The 5,051-nt window shown below is 58.5% G+C and overlaps 2 non-coding genes across 2 annotated transcripts; both read left to right on the forward strand.

Moving 5' to 3' along the window:
- The first annotated feature begins 1,594 nt into the window (after positions 1–1,594).
- Positions 1,595–3,503, forward strand: LOC126417725 (small subunit ribosomal RNA). The gene has a single exon (XR_007575791.1). It is a non-coding gene; the product is annotated as a small subunit ribosomal RNA (ribosomal RNA).
- Positions 3,504–3,856: 353 nt separating this feature from the next.
- LOC126417513 (5.8S ribosomal RNA) lies at positions 3,857–4,011 on the forward strand. The gene has a single exon (XR_007575626.1). It is a non-coding gene; the product is annotated as a 5.8S ribosomal RNA (ribosomal RNA).
- The last annotated feature ends 1,040 nt before the right edge of the window (positions 4,012–5,051 follow it).

Below are 5,051 nucleotides of genomic sequence, written 5' to 3' on the forward strand. Positions count from 1 at the left end.
TGCCTTCGCAAGCTGGTCGTTGAGAAGTTTGCATGTTCAATGCCCTTCGCATGCCGACGTACTCAGCCTACGTTGTGGTACGGCCTGTCACCTGTCCGCCGATGTACACAAAACCCACAAACTGTACTGCACATTGGTCCGTATGTACTGAATGATACATCGTGGCACATGTGTGACCGTACGACGACTGCGCCTAGCAACGGCAGACCATACAGTCCAAATATTGTGCACGCAGCTACGTGTCGTCTCCCTATAAGAGCTGGATTGCAGTGTGGTACGCCATTCAGACGTGTGGGAGGAACGGACGCCCTGGATGGCGATCAGCATGAGCAGTCTGTTGATGTAGTGGAGCGTGTATTCGGACGTAGTCGTCTCTTCTCACACACCGTGATAGCATGTTGCACCGCGTTCCACATCTGCGACATCCTGCAGAGGCCGGCTGACAGTCGTTCGCGCAATGGACACCGCATACGTACGGGGGCTACCTTCCACGTGTTCTCGAGGCGTGCACATGTTGTTGCGTCTATGTGGGCACACGTAGTGTGTTGTGACACCTGACACAGGCATGCAATACTCGTTGCAAATGGCGATGGACGTCTACGTTTGCTGGTGACGTTACGCAAATGAACAACAGGTAACCCGTTGTGGTGCGGTTGTTCTCGCTAGAGGTGAATCAGTGTTGGCGACGATCGGTCGAGCTATTAACCGGTTGTTTCAGGGATACCCACCATGCCCACGAACGTGAAAGGGGACCCACCATGCCCACGAACGTGAAAGGGGATCTGGGTGTGAGGCGATACGCAGCGGTGGCTGGGTGGGACCGTCCCCGGCCGGTGAGGGGGGGCTGCCCGGCGTGCTGGCAGCGCGGTGCGTGGGCGCACACGCTACAGCCGGTTGGTGGGGGCGGCCAGTGGCAGGCGCGCCGGCCGACGGACGCGGCAGGCGGCGCAGCTGCGCGCCGGCGCCCCCTGCTCGTGGCGCCTTGCGGCCAAAGTAGGTCCTCGCGGGCCCGGTGCGAAGCGCGGTGGCCATCTGCAGTGTGCTGGTCCGATTGAGGACTGTGTGCGCTGAGGATGCGCCGCCGCCCGGCGCTCGGCGCCGCGACGCCGTCTGCTGCTCGGTCGCCCCAGCGGTTCTCGCAGGTGGTTTGTATCGCAGCTGTGCGGACGTGTTGGCGCGTGCGCTGTGCTGGGAGAGTTCGCTTCGGCACCCAAGTGGGGCTTTTGTCCTTCTGTGGCGCTGGCGTTGGAGCTGCCGGTCACCGTAGGTGGCGCGTGTTGTCTCCCGCCGGCAATGCCACGACAGCACGCTCCCGGGCCTCTGTCGGCAGCGGCAAGCTCAGTTGGGAGCACGGGTGGTCGCACCTAAAGCGTCTACTCGCCTAACTCCGGGCGATTGCGCCTCTCTCGAACCCGACCAAGTACTTAGGACGGCGCTGCGCGCCGCCGGGACCTGAGAGGGTTTCGAGGTGTGTTGTGCAGGGGAGCTCAGCCTCCTCCTGTTTGCAGAATAATTGAGCGGACGCTTGCGTGTTCGCGCGGGCCCCCGGGACACACTCCCGGGCGGCCGGCTGCTCAGCTCTAGTTGACGCAGCTCCCTGGTTGATCCTGCCAGTAGTCATATGCTTGTCTCAAAGATTAAGCCATGCATGTCTCAGTACAAGCCGCATTAAGGTGAAACCGCGAATGGCTCATTAAATCAGTTATGGTTCCTTAGATCGTACCCACGTTACTTGGATAACTGTGGTAATTCTAGAGCTAATACATGCAAACAGAGTCCCGACCAGAGATGGAAGGGACGCTTTTATTAGATCAAAACCAATCGGTCGGCTCGTCCGGTCCGTTTGCCTTGGTGACTCTGAATAACTTTGGGCTGATCGCACGGTCCTCGTACCGGCGACGCATCTTTCAAATGTCTGCCTTATCAACTGTCGATGGTAGGTTCTGCGCCTACCATGGTTGTAACGGGTAACGGGGAATCAGGGTTCGATTCCGGAGAGGGAGCCTGAGAAACGGCTACCACATCCAAGGAAGGCAGCAGGCGCGCAAATTACCCACTCCCGGCACGGGGAGGTAGTGACGAAAAATAACGATACGGGACTCATCCGAGGCCCCGTAATCGGAATGAGTACACTTTAAATCCTTTAACGAGTATCTATTGGAGGGCAAGTCTGGTGCCAGCAGCCGCGGTAATTCCAGCTCCAATAGCGTATATTAAAGTTGTTGCGGTTAAAAAGCTCGTAGTTGGATTTGTGTCCCACGCTGTTGGTTCACCGCCCGTCGGTGTTTAACTGGCATGTATCGTGGGACGTCCTGCCGGTGGGGCGAGCCGAAGGCGTGCGACCGCCTCGTGCGTGCTCGTGCGTCCCGAGGCGGATCCCGTTGAAATCCTACCAGGGTGCTCTTTATTGAGTGTCTCGGTGGGCCGGCACGTTTACTTTGAACAAATTAGAGTGCTTAAAGCAGGCAAGCCCGCCTGAATACTGTGTGCATGGAATAATGGAATAGGACCTCGGTTGTATTTTGTTGGTTTTCGGAACCCGAGGTAATGATTAATAGGGACAGGCGGGGGCATTCGTATTGCGACGTTAGAGGTGAAATTCTTGGATCGTCGCAAGACGAACAGAAGCGAAAGCATTTGCCAAGTATGTTTTCATTAATCAAGAACGAAAGTTAGAGGTTCGAAGGCGATCAGATACCGCCCTAGTTCTAACCATAAACGATGCCAGCCAGCGATCCGCCGCAGTTCCTCCGATGACTCGGCGGGCAGCCTCCGGGAAACCAAAGCTTTTGGGTTCCGGGGGAAGTATGGTTGCAAAGCTGAAACTTAAAGGAATTGACGGAAGGGCACCACCAGGAGTGGAGCCTGCGGCTTAATTTGACTCAACACGGGAAACCTCACCAGGCCCGGACACCGGAAGGATTGACAGATTGATAGCTCTTTCTTGATTCGGTGGGTGGTGGTGCATGGCCGTTCTTAGTTGGTGGAGCGATTTGTCTGGTTAATTCCGATAACGAACGAGACTCTAGCCTGCTAACTAGTCGCGTGACATCCTTCGTGCTGTCAGCGATTACTTTTCTTCTTAGAGGGACAGGCGGCTTCTAGCCGCACGAGATTGAGCAATAACAGGTCTGTGATGCCCTTAGATGTTCTGGGCCGCACGCGCGCTACACTGAAGGAATCAGCGTGTCTTCCTAGGCCGAAAGGTCGGGGTAACCCGCTGAACCTCCTTCGTGCTAGGGATTGGGGCTTGCAATTGTTCCCCATGAACGAGGAATTCCCAGTAAGCGCGAGTCATAAGCTCGCGTTGATTACGTCCCTGCCCTTTGTACACACCGCCCGTCGCTACTACCGATTGAATGATTTAGTGAGGTCTTCGGACTGGTACGCGGCATTGACTCTGTCGTTGCCGATGCTACCGGAAAGATGACCAAACTTGATCATTTAGAGGAAGTAAAAGTCGTAACAAGGTTTCCGTAGGTGAACCTGCGGAAGGATCATTACCGACTAGACTGCATGTCTTTCGATGTGCGTGTCGTGTCGCGCAACACGCAGCTACCTGTACGGCTCGCAGTAGCCGTGCGCCGCGTGCGGAACCACGCGTTCGTCTCAAAACTAACGGCAATGTTGTGTGGTACGAGCGCTGAAGCGCTGGAGCGGCTGGCCTGCGGCACCTGGCGCCTGGCGCCGGTTTTGAATGACTTTCGCCCGACTGCCTGTCCGCTCCGGTGTGGAGCCGTACGACGCCCATCGGCCGTGAGGCCGTTGGACACTGAACGCTGGAACAGGGCCGCCACACGCCTCAGTCCCGCCTATGCAACTGTCTCGAAAGAGATGGTGGAAACTATGAAAAGATCACCCAGGACGGTGGATCACTCGGCTCGTGGGTCGATGAAGAACGCAGCAAATTGCGCGTCGACATGTGAACTGCAGGACACATGAACATCGACGTTTCGAACGCACATTGCGGTCCATGGATTCCGTTCCCGGGCCACGTCTGGCTGAGGGTCGGCTACGTATACTGAAGCGCGCGGCGTTTGCCCCGCTTCGCAGACCTGGGAGTGTCGTGGCCGCCTGTGGGGCCGGCCGCGTCTCCTTAAACGTGCGATGCGCGCCCGTCGCCTGGCGGTTCGCATACCGGTACTTACTCGGTAGCGTGCACAGCCGGCTGGCGGTGTGGCGTGCGACACCTCGTACAACGACCTCAGAGCAGGCGAGACTACCCGCTGAATTTAAGCATATTACTAAGCGGAGGAAAAGAAACTAACAAGGATTCCCCCAGTAGCGGCGAGCGAACAGGGAAGAGTCCAGCACCGAACCCCGCAGGCTGCCGCCTGTCGTGGCATGTGGTGTTTGGGAGGGTCCACTACCCCGACGCCTCGCGCCGAGCCCAAGTCCAACTTGAATGAGGCCACGGCCCGTAGAGGGTGCCAGGCCCGTAGCGGCCGGTGCGAGCGTCGGCGGGACCTCTCCTTCGAGTCGGGTTGCTTGAGAGTGCAGCTCCAAGTGGGTGGTAAACTCCATCTGAGACTAAATATGACCACGAGACCGATAGCGAACAAGTACCGTGAGGGAAAGTTGAAAAGAACTTTGAAGAGAGAGTTCAAAAGTACGTGAAACCGTTCTGGGGTAAACGTGAGAAGTCCGAAAGGTCGAACGGGTGAGATTCACGCCCATCCGGCCACTGGCCTCCGCCCTCGGCAGATGGGGCCGGCCGCCCGCGCGGAGCAATCCGCGGCGGGGTCGTGTCCGGTTGCCTTTCCACTCGCCGCGGGGTGGGGCCGTTCCGGTGTGCGGTGGGCCGCACTTCTCCCCTAGTAGGACGTCGCGACCCGCTGGGTGCCGGCCTACGGCCCGGGTGCGCAGCCTGTCCTTCCGCGGGCCTCGGTTCGCGTCTGTTGGGCAGAGCCCCGGTGTCCTGGCTGGCTGCCCGGCGGTATATCTGGAGGAGTCGATTCGCCCCTTTGGGCGCTCGGGCTCCCGGCAAGCGCGCGCGGTTCTTCCCGGATGACGGACCTACCTGGCCCGGCCCCGGACCCGCGCCGCTGTTG

This window comes from Schistocerca serialis, chromosome 8, assembly GCF_023864345.2.
Source record: "Schistocerca serialis cubense isolate TAMUIC-IGC-003099 chromosome 8, iqSchSeri2.2, whole genome shotgun sequence".
Taxonomy (NCBI): Eukaryota; Metazoa; Arthropoda; class Insecta; order Orthoptera; family Acrididae; genus Schistocerca; species Schistocerca serialis.